The following is a 16,813-nucleotide window of genomic DNA, read 5'->3' as shown; positions in this document are numbered from 1 at the left end:
TCACCTGAGATCAGGCATTCGAGGCCAGCCTGACCAACATGGAGAAACCCTGTCTCTACTAAAAATACAAAATTAGCCGGGCGTGGTGGCGCATGCCTGTAATCCTACCTACTCGGGAGGCTGAGGCAGGGGAATCGCTTGAACCTGGGAGGCAGAGGTTGTGGTGAGCCCAGATTGCGCCATGGTACTCCAGCCTGGGCAACAAGAGTGAAACTCTGTCTCAAAAAAAAAAAAAAAAAAGTAAAAAGAAACTGGTTAAATTAGTTTTAATAATTGTTACTAATTTATTAATATTAAATTAGAATAAATAATTAAACTAATGTAATAGTTTTCTATTACTGCTGTCACAAACTTAATAGTAATTTGTTATCTTACGGTGCTATAGGTCAGAAGTCTGATACCGGTCTCATCAGACTAAAACCAAGGCGTGGTAGGCTGTGTTCTTTTCTGGAGGTTCTGGGAGAGAATCAATTTCTTGCTCATTTGGGTTGTTGCCAGAATTCACTACCTTGCAGAGGTCCTTGTTTTCTTGCTAGCTATACGCTGAGGGATGTTCTTAGCTTCCAGAGGCTGCTGTATTTCTTGGCTTGTGGTTTTCTTTATTCATCTTTGAAGCCAGCAATGGCAGGTCAAGTACTTCTCAGGTTGCATCTCCCCGATACAGTTGGGAAAGGTTCCTTGCTTTTAAGAACTCATGTGATTAGATTGGACCCACCTAGATAATTCAGTATAATCTCCCTATAGTAAAATCCTTAAACTTAGTCACAGCTGCAAAATCTATTTTGCTCTGTAGAGTAATATATTCACAGGTTCTAGGGATTAGGGCATGGACATCTTTGGGGTGCATTATTCTGCCTCACCCTCAATATATCAAAAAAATTTTCAGTTCTATATGTAAGCCATAAAAAATTTATTAATGAGCTATTTTACATTACTTTTTATGAGTACTAGTTCTTTGAAATTCATTGTGGGTTTTATACTTATGGCACATCTCAGTTTGGATCAGGCACATTTCAAGTTCTTAATAGCTAGCCACTAACCACTTGTGGCTTCTGTATTGAATGGTCCAGTTCTAGATTAAAGGACACAAAAGAGACAGAAACCAGATACAAACAATAATTAGATTTTGATTTAAGAAAATACAAATCAAAACAATGTAGCTACATAAGACATTTTGGAAACAACTGGGGATATTTGTATATAGATTTAAATAATCGGCACCACTTACTGTTAATTATTTTAGCTGTGGTATTGGCCTTGGCGTAGGAGGATGTTGAGAGTTTTAGGAGATGTGCATTGCTGTGATCACCCCACAGATATGGGATAGATCTCCCCTAACCCATGTGAAATTTGGTTTGGATGTTGAGACCGATGATGCTGTCTGCACACCGAGAAGGCATGAAAAGATTTGTGACTGATGTAATGAGTCATTCTGGGGAGAGTACAGCAGGTTCCTAAACAGGCCCCAAAGTAGCTTGAGAATGCAGAGAGGGGCAGCTGGCCTGGCTTTGTGTTTGGAAGTGAGGCTGGGGTGAGGGCTCCTACCCATGGGCTGGGTTTGCATGGGTGAAACTATCTGCCAGCAGCAAGGGAGGGAGCAGCTGGGCTTTTTTATTGGTTTGTCCAGCTATAGGGCAAGAGGGGAAAAGGGACGGATGGGGCTTGACAGCTGTCAGCAGTTAATCATCAAAAATGGAGTCAGAATTGGCTGGGCGTGGTGGCTTACGCCTGTCATCCCAGCGCTTTGGGAGGCCGGGGTGGGAGGATCACCTGAGGTCAGGAGTTCGAGACCAGCCTGACCAACATGGAGAAACCCCGTGTCTGCTAAAAATACAAAATTAGCCAGACACGGTGGCGCATGCCTGCAATCCCAGCTACTTGGGAGGCTGCAGTGGGAGAATCACTTGAAGCCGGGAGGGGGAGGTTGCAGTGAGCCGAGATCGTGCCATTGCACTCCAGCCTGGGCAACAAGAGTGAAACTCTGTCTCAAAACATAAAAAAAAAATTAAAAAAATGAAGTCAAACTCATTACAGGTCCCCCCGATGACTGAAATGTGCCATGTTTCATTTGATTTCATTTGAACTTGTTTAAACAAACCATTATGGTGCCCTATGACGCCTTGAGTCTGAGGCCAATAAAGGAGGTGAAAGTTCTGTTAAACATCTTTTTCAAGAGCCCAGTATTCATTGTCAAAATTAATAATGTTTGTGCTTCAAAGGACACCAGGAGCAAGTGAAGACACAGCCCACAGAATAAAAAAGATTTTTTTTTGCAATTCATATATCCGATGATGGACTTGCCTCTAGAATATATAAAGAACTTTTTACAGTTCAATAATAAAAAAAAATAGCCCAATCAAGAATGGGTACTATTGCAGAGTAAAAAGACAACTGACAGAATGGTAGAAAATATCTGTAAATCATATTTGATAAGGTTGTAATATCCTGAATATATAAAGAACACCTACAACCCAACAACAAAAAGACAAACAACCCAATTTTATAAATGGGCAAAGGGCTGGCCTCGGTGGCTCAAGCCTGTAATCCCAGCACTTTGGGAGGCTGAGGTGAGTGGATCACTTGAGGTTAGGAGTTTGAGACCAGCCTGATCAACATGGTGAAACCCCGTCTCTACTAAAAATACAAAAATTAGCTGGGTGTCGTGGCAGGCACCTGTAATCCCAGCTGGGGAGGCTGAGGCAGGAGAATCACTGGAACCTGGGAGGCGGAGGTTGCAGTGAGCCAAGATTGAGCCACTGCACTCCAGCCTGGGCGTCAGAGTGAGACCCTGTCTCAAAAAAAAAAAAAAAAAAAAAAAAAAAGTATTGTGGTAATTCACTGTGAGGCACCATTCATTCTTTCCAGGTTCACAAACAGGCTATTAAATGGAGAAACAGTGTGGATAATCACCCCTTTTCTGAATAAATCTTGTATAACGAGTTTCAATCCTTGAAGGCCCTGCTTTAATTTATGTTGGGCCACATTAACTATTTTAAATGAAAAGGAAGAGGTAGGTCCATGGGGTCCCGTTTTGTCAACCTGATTGTTAAGTGCCAAAGACTTAAATGAATTTTAATGTATTAGTCATTGGATCAGAGAGTCCATGCCCACTATAGGACATTTTAGAATAATGGGTGCTATGACTACAGGGAATTTAGGCAAGGCAATAGTTCAGATGGTTAAGGCGAGGCATACCTGTTTCTCCTGTTATGTTTAGTAACTTCCCTAAGATTACAAAGGGTACCTTGTCTTAATTTAGTGGGATCACTGGTATAACTGTAATTTGAGCCCCACGATTAAGAAAATGACATTTTCCCAATCGGTACATTTCAGCAGATGTTGAACTTAATCCAAAACTCATGTTGTAGAGGCGCAAAAGCCATTCGGCACCCTTTCATGTTTTTGTTGTATAAATTATTTCAGTAAATTTTGGATTCCCGGCTGGGCGCGGTGGCTCACGCCTGTAATCCCAACAGTTTGGGAGGCCCAGATGGGTGGATCACCTGAGGCCAGGAGTTTGAGACCAGCCTGGCCAACATGGCAAACCTCCATCTCTACTAAAAATACAAACATTAGCTGGGCGTGGTGGCTCTCGCCTGTAGTCCCAGCAACTTCGGAGGCTGAGGCAGGAGAATTGCTTGAACCCAGGGGGCGGAGGTTGCAGTGAGCCAAGATTGTGCCACTGCACTCCAGCCTGGGCAACAGAGCGAGACTCCGTCTCAAAAAACAAAAAATTATTTTGGATTTCTACTTGGGTCATCCCCAACTGTGGACCTCGGTTTTTTGTTTTCTCCCCCTGTATCCAGGTATCTGGAGGGAGGTGGTTACTTACTGTGGTTTGAGGCAGGTCCCCTCCAGCTTTGCCATATTTGTAAGCTTCATCCTTCAGAGGGTCTCACATTAGCATGGTCAGGGCGGGGCCTCCCCCAGGGCAGTGGTTACCTTGTTGGCTAAGGGACACAGACTTCGCAGGGGCAGAGCAGTCCTGTTGCGTGTTGATAAGTTGTGGCACTCAGCTGACCCCAGAATCTTTGTTGGTCCATTTTACAGTTGTCCAATAGGGCCAGGGTATCCTCTAACCCTTTAGGAGGGGCTGAGATAAAGCATTCAGGCCTTTTTCACAGGAGTCTGTCAATGGGGTGTCATGGATGTCTTTTTCTTATAACCCTGGGGATCAGGGTCTTTGGTGTGAGAGAGGCACAGGTAGCAGCAGCAGCAGCAGGTGGCACTTGGAAAGCCATCGCCTTTTAGGGGTGTGGACCTCAGCAGGCCACATGGTGACAGCTCCTGCACCACATGAGTGACCATCATTGGGTGGAAATATTGCACAAGGTGTTACTAGTTCCCCTGAGTGCTCTTCAGATTCGGGGCCAACGTCTGGTTGAGACTCACAGCCAAAGGCCCCACAGTAAGAGTTGCTCCCCTGAGCCTAGCATCAGCCATAGCTTTTGCTGGAACCACACAATTCAGTGAGACACACAGATAGGGCCATGCCAAGGTCCATGACCCAGAGCCACGTTAAAGAGGGCTCCAATCCCATACTTCTGTCCCTAAACACCAGTTACTGAAACTTCCAGTTTGCACTGGTAAAATCTGTAACAGATGCTCAGAGGACTTGGCCAATGCAGCACAAAGCAGCACAGCTCCAAACACAAACGAACCAGTGGGCAGAGGCGCAGAGGGCAGGTGGCCAGCAGCCAGCAGAGCCAGTTCACAAGCCAAAGCAAGGGAAGAGAGACCCCTGCCATCATGGTCACTGCCCACATGCCCTGCTTGCTGTGCCAACTGTTGGGGTCCATTGTGCCTCTGTGGGGTGACCACATGTGTTGGGGTATCGAGGGGTGATGTGTCATGACATCTGCAATGGGCATTTAAAAGTTGCATCCTTGGCCAGGCGCGGTGGCTCACGCCTGTAATCCCAGCACTTTAGGAGGCCGAGGCGGGTGGATCACCTGATATCAGGAGTTCGAGACCAGCCTGGCCAACATGGTGAAACCCTGTCTCCACTAAAAATACAAAAATTAGGTGGGCATGGTGGTCGGTGCCTATAATCCCGGCTACTCGGGAGGCTGAGGCAGGAGAATCACTTGAACCCGGGAGGTGGAGTTTGCAGTGAGCCGAGATTGCACCACTGCACTCCAGCATGGGAGATAAAGCGAGATTCTGTCTCAAAAAAAAAAAAAAAATTGCATCCTTAAGGCTTTAGGCAGAGGAGGGATGAGGTTGAAGAGGGCCAGATAAAACCCTCTCAGGTGCTGCAGTGGGGCAGAGGGGATGGAAGTAGGAAGCGCATAGGGAGAGAAGATGAGTTTGGCTGACCATCTTCATAGTCCAAGGAGATTGAGAAGCTCCCGCTCTGTGGTGCCGGGGGGAAAGGCAGTAGAGGAGAAGGGCTGAAAGCAAGACTCACTCACTCACAATTAGGAGCAGCACAGTGCCTACTGTCTCAAAAAAAGGCCAGGCATGGTGGCTCACGCCTGTAATCCCAGCACTTTGGAAGGCTAAGGCAGGCCTTCCCAGTGCTGGGTGAGCCCAGGAGTTCAAGACCAGCCTGGACAAGATGGCAAGACCCCAACTCCACAAAAAATGTAAAAATTAGCCAGGGATGGTGGCTTGCCTGCAGTCCCAGCTACTCTAGAGGCTGAAGTGAGAGGATTGCTTGAGCCCAGGAGATCGAGGCTACAGTGAGCTGAGATCACACCACTGCACTCCAGCCTGGGCAACACAGTGAGACCCTGTCTCAAAAAAAAAAAAAAAAAAAAAAAAAAGAAAAAAGAAAAAAAGAAAAAACCCACAAAAAACCATGGCTTGGGGCCAGGCACGGTGGCTCACACCTATAATCCCAGCACTTTGGGAGGCCGAGCTGGGCAGATCACGAGGTCAGGTTTTTAAGACCAGCCTGACCAATATGTTGAAACCCCGTCTCTACTAAAAATACAAAAATTAGCTGAGTGTGGTGGCAGCCACCTGTAATCCGAGCTACTCGGGAGGCTGAGGCAGGAGAATTACTTGAACCCAGGAGGCAGAGGTTGCAGCGAGCCAAGATCATGCCATTGCACTCCAGCCTGGGTGACAGAGTGAGACTCTGACTCAAAACAAAACAAAACAAAACAAAACAAAACAAAACAAAACAAAACAAAACAAAACATGGCTTGGACCTAAATTATGTCCCACTGAATTGTGTGTCTTTGTTGCAGCATAAGCTATGACTGATGCTGGGCTCAGGGGAGCAACTCTTACCGTGTGGCCTTTGGTGTTGGTCTCAACCAGACGTCGGCCCCAGATCTACAGACCACTCAGGGGAGGGAACTAATTACTACTCAGACTACTTGAGTTCAAGAAGCAACTGGGCCCATTATTTAAACCCTGTGTGCCTCAGTTTCCTTACCTGTAACATGACGGTGTATCAGTTTGCTAGGGCTGCCAGAACACAGTACAACAGAATGGACTGCTTAAACAATAGAAATTTATCTACTCACAGTTCTGGAGGCTGGGAGTCTGAGCTCAAGGTGTCTCAGCTGGTTTGTTGGAGGCCTCTCTCCTTGGCTGATAGGCGGCCACCTTCTCCCTGTGTCCTCACAGGATCTTCCCTCTGTCTGTGTCTGTGTCCAAATTTCCTCTTCTTAGAAGCACACCAATCATATTGTATTAGGGCCCATCCTAGCAGCCTTATCTTAATTACCTCTCCAAAGACCCTATCTTCCAATACAGTCACATTCTGAGGGACTGGGGTCAGGACTTCAATACGTGAATTTGGAGGGGGACATAAATCAGCCCCTAACTGGAGGATAATATCAGAATTTATTCCTTCACAAACTTGAGAGTTGATTGAATTAAGACACGTAAAGTGCTTAGAACACGAATAGAAAATGCTTTTTACTACTACTATTATTGTTATTTAGAGACAGCATCTTGCTCTGTCACCCAGGCTAGAGTGCAGTGGCATGACCATAGCTCACTGCAGCCTCGAACTCGTGTCCTCAAGCGATCCTCCTGCTTGGCCTCCTGAGTCGCTAAGATTGCAGGCGTGCACCACCATACCCAGCCTGTTTCTTTTCTTTTCTTTCTTTCTTTTTTTTAGATGGAGTCTGGCTCTGTTGCCCAGGCTGAAGTGCAGAGGCGCAATCACGGCTCACTGCAACCTCCTCCTCCCTCAAGTGATTCTCCTGTTTCAGCCTCCTGAGTAGCTGAGATGACAGGCACGTGCCACCATGCCCAGCTAAATTTTGCATTTTTAGTAGAAACGGGGTTTCACCATGTTGGCCAGGCTGGTCTTGAACTCCTGACCTCAAGTGATCCACTGCCTTGGCCTCCCAAAGTGCTGGGATTACAGGCATGAGCTACTGCGCCTGGCCCCCAGCCTGCTTTCTATTGTTTAAGATGCAGAAATGACACATGAACGTGGGGCAGCCACTTTACAGTTTTCCCCAATCTCCTGCCTCCCCTGAAATTTGGCTCCTTTGAGTCCTAACTGTTCTCGGACCCCATGCCCTCAGAAGCCTTCCCTACTTGCTTCAGGCGCCTCCCTTCTGAGGTCACAGCTCTGAGGCCAGGATCCTCTGTAACCGCCTTCTCCCCACGAGGCAGCCTGATTGGGTGGCCCCTTGAAAGCAATTAAGCCTGTGGTTTTCAAACTGTGGTCTCCAGACCATCAGCATCACCTGGAAACTTGTTAGAAAGGCACATTCTTGGGCCCACCCCAGACCGCTGTGTGTTAATAAATCCTCCAGCTGATTCTAATGCATGCTCCAGGCTGAACAAGTGTCCTCAAGAGGGTCCTCAGTGAAGGAATCAATTCTGCCGAACTACCGCTTGGGGGCAGCACAGGACCGCAAGGTAACCATGGGCTGATGAAAAGCACCCGCAAATTGCAAAAGCCTCTCACTGCCCTTCCGGCCCCCAGTCTTGCTGTAGGCCCCCCTTCAGTTCTCCCCACATACCCTGCGTAACCTCTGGAACCCTCATACTTGATGGTGTCACTGGTTCAGAATTCTTCAGCAGCTCCCTAGGACGTGAAAAGTCCTTTTTTTTTTTTTATTCTTTTGCTGAGCAGTATCTCCTGCCAGGTGCATCTTGTACGGGCTCCTCTCTGTCTCTGTACCTTCCCTGGGGTCAGACCCACCTGGGTTCGAATTTCAGCCCTGCCGTTTACCGTCTGGGTGTGATGTGGGCAAGATACATCATTTTGAGCCCCTCGTCTATGAAATGGGAGCAGTTAATAAGACTTTTCTCATGGGGCGGTTATGAGAGTTGGAGACCTCATTTATAAGGAGATTTTAGCCTAGGATCACGCAAACAGTAGGTGCTTGATATTCAGCAACTCTGCTTCCCCATCTGCACTGCCAAGCGCAACCTACAGTCGAGGCCCACGGGCCCATCTCCGTGCCGGGTGTAGTAGGTGCTGTCTGAGTCCCACCAATCCTCTGCCTTCTTGGCTTCCAGCTGCCAGAACCTGTGTCTCTTTGCCTGGGGCTTTCTCTGGCTGCTGGTACCCACTGTGGTGCCAGGGCCATAAATCTCTGTAAATTGGGGATGATAATAATGCTTACCTCATGGCACTGTTGGGAAGGTCTTGTTAGTACCCTGCATAGAAGGGGGCCTCAGATGTTGGGGTGCTGTTGGGGTGCTGTCTCTGTCTACCCACAGGAGTGGCCGTATCAGGAATACTGGGCAGTAGATGAAGGACATGGGCCTGGCTCAAATGGTGGCTCTCTGCTCTGCCACCCAGGCCGGCACCTGAGACGCCTGAATTGATGTCATAGGATGTAAGAGGACACCAGGAGCCTGGGGCTGCCAGTAACCCTGGCACCTTGGCAGGGCAGCGAGTTCTTCATAGCCTCTGAGAACCTGGACCATCTCAAGCTGGGGACCTGGAGGTGACTCAGTCCCTCAGCCTGCAGCCTGCAGGGCCAGAGGGACCTGCACTTTCCTGGGTGGATGGGTGAGGGGCATAGACCTTGTCCAAAGTCACTGTCATCAGGACCCCACTCTTTCTTGTGGTTGCTTCCTGGGGGTTTCTCTGCCCTTTATCTTCATGTTCTGTGTGGGGCTAATCTTGCCCTTGGATGCAGTAGGCATTCATCTATGTGACTTGATGTAAGGGGCTCCAAAAATGCCCCCCGCCCAACCAGCCTAAATATCTCCTTGCCAGACTGTCATATTGTCTGTGCATGAAACCCCTGGCTTCAGCATTGCCCTCTCCCATTTCCTCGTATTGAAATAGGTGGCAAGCTGCAGTCAGGACTGGCAAAGAACCCTGTGCAAAATGAAAATGGAGGGCTCCTCGTCCAAAAGTTAGGAAGAATTTCAAGGCAACAACGGAAGAGAATTCAACTAAGCACGGGGCCCTGCACTGCTGCACAGGCTGTGCACTCTCGAAGCCAGCTCTGCCTGCAGCCTGAGCTCTCAGCGAGACAGGGTCACCTCCTTTCCTTGCACCAATGAGGAGCCCTGGAGCTGCCCAGATCAAGGACACAAAGACAAAACGAGCCTCTTTACTCAACTCAGGACAATTGTTGTTTTCGGAGGTGGGTGAAGCTCAGGGCCCTCTGTCCAGCGGGCCTAACTTCAGGGCCTCCTGAAATTCCTCTGGGCTCTCCAGGCCCCTGGAGTCCTGGCAGTTGATGGGGCGTTTTCTGCCTATGGCCTGGCTGGCCCTGAGCTTGTCCTTACTCTATTGCAGTGTTTGCCTTGCCTGCTCAGGGACTCCCTCTGGCATGTGGGCCTGATCCTGAGGGGTCCTTTTCCTGTTTCCTGAACAACCACCAGATCTTTGGATTTAGCTCCTAGCAGCCCCTGGAGCACCCCCAGACACACTCCCCGTGCTTGGGGCTGTTCTAGGCTCTCCAGATCCACTGTCTTCTCCATCGCCCTGTGCCCCACAAGGCTGAGCTGGGTGGCTGCCTCTGCGGGCTCCCTGTGCTTTTGCTTCTGGTTGGGTGTGATCAATGGAAGAGAGGGAGGAGTGAGAGAGGTGGGCATTTACCCCCCAGCTCCCTCCTGGGGCTGCTGCAGCCTGGCTGTGTCCCTGCCCCAGGTGCCAGCTGCTTGTCAGGCAGCTCTCCCTGCACAGCCCTCTCTGCCTCTGGGTTCTAACCCTCCCCGCTAGCAGCTCCCTCCCCTTGGACTGCCAGGCCTCGGGTGGTCACAGATTCCAGCTGTCACTACTGTTCCCTCCCTTGAGAACTCCCAATACCCTGACCATCCTTTGTGAATGGTTCCTTTATTAAACTCTCCCAGAATTATCCTAATTTGAATTTGTAACTATTTCCTTCTGGGTCCCTGACTGGTATAAAGATCTTTGCTCTCTGTTGTACCCTTGATCTATCTTTGTAGCCCTCAATCCCTTGGGACAGCCAGGTCAGGGACCAGATGTCCAGGAACTCAGGCCAGAGCCCACTCCCAATCTCCTTGGAGAACACCACAGAAGGTGTTCTCCCCAAACACACCAACCAGGTACTCCATCCTTACCGAATTGGGCACCAGGGGCCTACACATTGTGTCTTTTTCTCCTTCAGCTTCGGGGCTTGATGGAGGTAAGACAGTCAGCCAGAGAGCCCCTCAGCCAGAGAGGCTCATCCCCACACAGGCCCCCGGTGACCAGGTAACTAGGTAACCAGACAAGTATACAATTAGACAACTAGGCAACCAGATAACCAGACGACAGGCAACCAAACAACTAGATAACCAGGCAAGCCGACAAGTAGGCAGCATTCTCTGAGGGGGACATCCGCTGGCTCTGCTGGTCAACCTTCACTCTATCTTTTCCTGGCAGCAGATTTTCCCTTAGGGAGCTTGTCCTCCCTCCCTACTCAGGGGAGGCACCTGTGACCTCTGCCTAAGCCAGTCAGCCAGTCAGGCTTACCCAAAGCTGATTCTGGAACTTGACTAACCTAGAAGAGGCTGTTTCTTGCTGGACCTGCAGAGAGGAAGTGAGGTCTGGAGCTGTGTCACCCTTTTAAATCTAGGACAGGAGCCAACCTGAAAGAGGCAAGGCTGGGAGATGGGGAGACATCGTTTGAGCCTTGATTGAACCATTCCTGAAGCTGCTGCCTTGGCGCCTTTAAGTTTTATGAACCAGTGAATTCTCTTTTTGCTGAAGCCACTTCATGCAGTGTTCCTTTCTTTGCAAAAGGAAGAACCCTGGCTGGGATGAGAGTCCCTGAAACTTTGCTCCACTGGCCTGCTGCTAGGAGTGAGGCCCCTCCCTGCTTGTGATAGTTTTCCTGGAGCACCAGCCAGGGCACCGGTCAGGAGGCTTGGGCTCAAATCTGGGACTGCTTTTAATGAGTTGTGTCAATGGACATGTCCCTTCAGGTCTCAGGGCCTTGGGCTTCTCACAAATAGCCATGCCTTTCTGCCCCACTTTAGCCATGAATGGGGCTGAATGTTAGTACCATTTCCTGGGAGCTGTTGGTGTGCTGTGGAGGGCAGAAACATGGCTGACTCAAATCTGGCTTTCAGAATCTGATAACTGATTGCTCCAGGGTGAGTAGCCAGGGCTTTCCTGCTGCCCTCTTCTTCATTTGGGGAAGTCTCTGGCTCCCAGCCAGGGTCAGAGCCCAATGCTCTGGCAGCTAAGCCTTCTTCTCCATTCCTGGCTTGCTCACAGGAGGCACCTGTGACCTCCACCTAAGCCAATCAGCCAGTCAGCCTTACCCAAAACTGATTATGGAGCTTGACTAACCTAGAAGAGGCTGTTTCTTGCTGGACCTGCAGAGAGGAAGTGAGGTCTGGAGCTGTGCCACCCTTTTAAGTCTGGGACAGGAGCCAACCTGAAAGAGGCAAGGCTGGGAGATGGAGAGACATCATTTGAGCCTCGATTGAACCATTCCTGAAGCTGCTACCTTGGAGCCTTTAAGTTTTATGAGCCAATGAATTCCCTTTTTGCTTAAGCCAGTTCTTTCTTTCTTTGGGCCCTATCTCTGCCTCAAATCAGCGTGCAGCAGGCTTCAGCACATCATTTTAACAATGATTTTATCAGGAAATTCCCATCTGTGCTCATAACTCAGCCTTTAATTGGTGGAAATTACCGGTCCCAAATGCTTAGAGCTGTGGTTTTCAAAATGTGAGCTCCAGACCAACAGAACCAGCAATTACTTGGGAATAGGTTAGAAATGCAAATTCTCGGGCCGCATTCTATACCTGCTGAATCAGAAACTCTCGGGGTGGGCCCAGCAATGTGTGGTTTAAGAAGTCCGCCAGGTGATTCTGATTCTCACTCAAGTGTGCGAACCACCTGCTTGGAGCTTTTGCTGGTTCAAAAGGTGCACATAGAGGATGATCTGGCGCTGCCTGGATCTCCTTTAGCTGCAGATGGGCTGTTCCCCAGCAGCAGCGAATGAGTATTGGCTGCTAACGGCTTCCAGCTGTTCCTTCTCCCTGCACTAAATCACCATGTCCAGAAATGCCTGAGAGATTATGCACACATCTGCCTTCCATGGGCCATGGCCAGTGCCTGATGGACATGGGGGTATACTAGGCTGGTCTCCTTGTCCAGTGGACCAGAGAGGGACACTCCAATGTGAATTACTTACTAGCCCCTCTGTGAATTAGGCCAGAGCTAGACTTTAAATGCTCAAGTCACTGCTTCTTCCAAACGCCTAGCTGTTTTTGGGACCACAGATATAAGTTACCATACAACACCCTGGTGAAAAAAAAAGTCACTTGGCTTTGCAAAATTAAAATAAGCCTGCTTGATTATCCTCCTCTGCAGGCTGGTTTCAAAGTCAACCAGGAGAGCCTCTGACTGTCATCTGGGTTGCAGGTCCTGGTGGCCATAGGCTGTGATTAGGTCATTCTCCTCTTTGTATCAAAGAATCAACGCTTCCACCCCTTGGCCCAGACCTCACAGGGACATGTTTCATGGTAGCCTAAGAGATACAAAAAACTTGTCAACTGCTTTCTTCCTCTGACCGCCCTTCCTGAGAAGGGAGAAGGGAAAAATATTTACTTTTTGTTCTCAATTATCAAAGAGAAAGGCAAGATGCCAGTTACTTTCCCAGTTAATTTCTGAGGGGTAACAGAAAGTTTGGTGAGTGTGTTTGTGTGACTGTGTGTTTGTGTGTGTGGCTGTATGTTGGGTGTTGGGGTGTGTTTGCATGTTTGTATGTGTTTGTGTGTCTGTGTGTGTGCAGATGGATGTGGAAGTGTGTTTGTGTGTTTGTGTGTGTGTAGATGGATGTGGAAGTGTGTGTGTCTGTGTGTGTACAGATGGATGTGGAAGTGTGTTTGCACGTGTGACCCTGGGGCTTGGGTTCTGTGACACCCACAGCAATGGGGCCAGAGCCCCATCACTCCCCAGAAGATGTCAGCCCCTCCCTCAGTGCCAGGCCTCACAGCTGACACAGCATTCACCTGCTATCTCTTGGAGCCTGCTGGGGGCACAGATGGTGTCACTGAACAGGACAGTGGGATAAACTGTCAGCTCCAGCCACTTCCCTGCTTTGGTACTTCAGGGCTCTGAGGTTCTGCAAAAACAATTATCTGGGTAATTACAGCCCTAAACATACTCAGAAGTCTGGGAGGAAGGAGAAGTAAAAATATAGAAAGACCAGATGGGAATATAGGAAAACATTTAAAGCATTAACTTTTTTCCTAGGGATTGTGATTATGGGTGATTTCTATTTATGTCTTTGTGTTTTATTTGCATTTTTGAAATTTTCTACAATGAACACAAATTGTGTGTACAATAATTAAAAATGAAACCAGAAGAATAATTATAAACATCCCACACCTACTCCTTGAGTGCCAGCTTTCCCTCCCACCCCCAACACCACAGGAAATCTTTAACTTCCTCAACTTTGTGTTGTTACAACTTCCCAGCATGGGAAAAGTAGAAAGACAGTACAACCAACACCTGTGTACCTATATGCAATATACCCCACCACCACGTATATTCAAAATGGGTAATAATTTTTTATATTTGCATTTTTTATATATATACACACATATATATGTATATACTTTTTTCCTGAAACATTTAAAAGTAAATTGCAGATATTGTGCTATTTCACCTCTAGACACTTTTGAATACATCACTTAAGAATAAGGGCAGTCTCCTTTTCTTTTTTGAGATCGAGTCTTACTCTGTTGCCCAGCTTGGAGTGCAGTGGCGCGATCTTAGCTCACTGCAAGCTCCAAATCCCCAGTTCGAGCAATTCTCCTGCCTCAGTCTCCCAGGTAGCTGGGACTACAGGCGTGCACCACAATGCCCGGCTAATTTTTGTATTTTTAGTAAAGACGGGTGTTTCACCATGTTGGCCAGACTGGTCTTGAACTCCTGACCTCAGGTGATCCACCTGTCTCAGCCTCCCAAAATGCTGGGGTTATAGGCATGAGCCACCCCACCCGGCTGCCAAGGGCAGTCTCCTTTGTAACCACAATAACATTTCACACCTAAGAAATTAATAATGATTGCATTATGTCATCTAATGTCTAGTCCATATTCAATTTCCCCGATTGTCCTAAGAGTGGCTTTTGTAGTTATCATCACATTTAGGATTATTAAAAAAAAAAAAAAAAAAAAGACTGGCTTTTGTAATTGTCTATTTTTTGAACCAGTATCCAATTAAGGTTCACCTATTGTATTTGGTTCTTATGCCTCTTTAATCTCTTTCAATCTAGAACATCCACCCCCTCAATACCTTTTTCCCTAATAACTCTAACTTGTTGAAGAATCCAGGCCAGTTTCTTGTGGAATATCCCACCGCTGGATTAGTCTCTTTCCTTGTGATGTTGTTTCACTTGTCCCTGTATTCCCCGACTTTTCTGTAATCTAGAGGTAATCTTTAAGGGTTTGATTACATTCAAGCCCTACATATTACTATATTGATTAGATTGAACATTTTTGGCACAAATACTTTGGCACAAATAGAAGGCTCACGGCATCAGATTTTTCCATTGCCTTTGAAGGCTTGGTGAAGCCCATTAGCGTATCAATTGAAAGGCATGTTTCCCCCTTTGCAATTAAGAAGTGAGATTTTATTTTGGCATCTTATAAATATCTCATTTATGTCAACCATTTGGGACTGGCCTGAATCAATCATTACATTGGGGATTTGAAATTAGTGATTTTTGGAATATCATTATGGACCTATGGATTATTATAATTCAGTGTATTACAATCATTACTCTTTTTGATGTTCAAAGTATCCTAAATTTAGCCAATCGCAGTCCCTTCATGCTTGGTCGTATGTCCTGTTGTCATGACCCAATTAAATCTCTGAGTGTTTCCTTGCTTTCTGGAACATGATGTTCTAGGCTCACCTTGTATTTTCCTGGAATCAGCCATTTCTTCAAAGAGCTGTGGTTCTTTTTAGTGCAAAATGGTAATTGGAAAGCAAGAGCTGGGTGCTAGGTGTGCTGATTGCTATGCGGGGGTGCTGTCATTGCTTTTAGGTCCTTCCTTTGGACAGTGTTAGGAAATTTTTTTTTAAATTATGAGTTCCTATTGATATTTTTTATTCAGACTTAATATTATAGGAGTTTAAAAAAACTTCTTTGGTCTTTAAAAATTTGTCTCATTTCTCTTACTGGAAATATTGGTTAATAGCAACATTATATATCTTACAATATACGTAGTTTAGAAATAAACCTCCTGAATGAAGGTTAAGTTTTTTTATATATATTTTGTCTTGGGATTTTATCCTACCATAAATATATAATCAGAATACTACATTCAAAGATAATTGAAATAATGATATTTTCCCTAAGTGGTTGCTATCAACCTGATACATAGTCAGGTATAATTATTTATTAATTAAGTTTTTTTGTGGAGATAGAGTTCTCGCTTTGTTGCCCAGGCTGGTCTCAAACTCCTTGGCTCACGTGATCGTCCCACCTCCGTGGCCTCTTAAAGTGCTGGGATTACAGGTGTAAGCTACCCTGCACAGCCCATTTATTTTGGATTGCATTCAATTTTAGGGTTTGCTTTCTTTCTTTTTGATTTAGCTTTTGAATATGTAAAATATTTTCGTACTTTAAAAGTTAATGCTTTATAACACAGCAAGTCTTACTTTCAACCCTTTCTTCTCCACTCAAGTTCCTTCCACCCACTGGTAACTTTTTATTTATTTCTAGTTTATCCTTCTCGTGTTTAATTTATGCAAAAATAATGCACGTGCTCTTTATATTTATATCTATATCTGTATCTGTATCTATATATCTTATTTACCTTTTATTTTTGCATAATGGGAAATGTATTATTAATGCTTATCTGCACTTTGCATTTTTCACGTTGCAATACATCCTAGAAGTCATTCCATGTCAGTGCATAGTGATCATCCTCCTTCATTCGTACAGCTGTGTAAATGCCACGGAATTTATTCAACCAGCCCCCTTGTGTTAGTTCCTTCTTGCATTGCAATAAAGAAATACCTGAGGCTGGGTAATTTATAAAGAAAAGATATTTATTTTGGCTTACAGTTCTGAAGGCTGTACAGGAAGCGTGGTGCTGGCATCTGCTTCTGGCGGGGGCCTTGGGGAGCTTACGATCATGGCAGAAGGCGAAGGAGGAGGGAGCAGTGTATCACATGGTAAGAGAATAAGCAAGACAGCAAGGGGGGAGGTGCCACATCTTATAAACAATCAGATCTTGGGTGAACTCAGGGTGGGGACTCACTCATCACCATGGGGAAGACACCAAGCCATTCCTGAAGGGCCTTCCCTATGACCCAAACACCTCTCACCAGGCCCCACCTCCAACACTGGGGATTACATTTCAACATGAGATTCGAAGGAGACAAATATCCAAACCATATCACCCCTATAGACAGACATGTGGGTTGTTTTTGATCATTTGTTATTACAAGTA

At 46.7% G+C, this 16,813-nt stretch overlaps 1 long non-coding RNA gene across 1 annotated transcript; it reads right to left on the bottom strand.

Annotated features, from left to right (window-relative positions):
- Positions 1-969: 969 nt before the first annotated feature.
- Positions 970-10,687, bottom strand: LOC129052287 (uncharacterized). The gene is made up of 3 exons (XR_008517261.1): positions 10,471-10,687; positions 6,480-6,602; positions 970-1,072 (listed from the first exon to the last, which is right to left on the bottom strand). It is a non-coding gene; the product is annotated as an uncharacterized LOC129052287 (long non-coding RNA).
- Positions 10,688-16,813: the final 6,126 nt, after the last annotated feature.

The sequence above is a fragment of the Pongo abelii genome, chromosome 21 (genome assembly GCF_028885655.2).
Source record: "Pongo abelii isolate AG06213 chromosome 21, NHGRI_mPonAbe1-v2.0_pri, whole genome shotgun sequence".
Lineage (NCBI taxonomy): Eukaryota > Metazoa > Chordata > Mammalia > Primates > Hominidae > Pongo > Pongo abelii.
The sequence above is the reverse complement of the archived record's forward strand: the minus strand, read 5'-3'. Positions and strand labels throughout refer to the sequence as shown.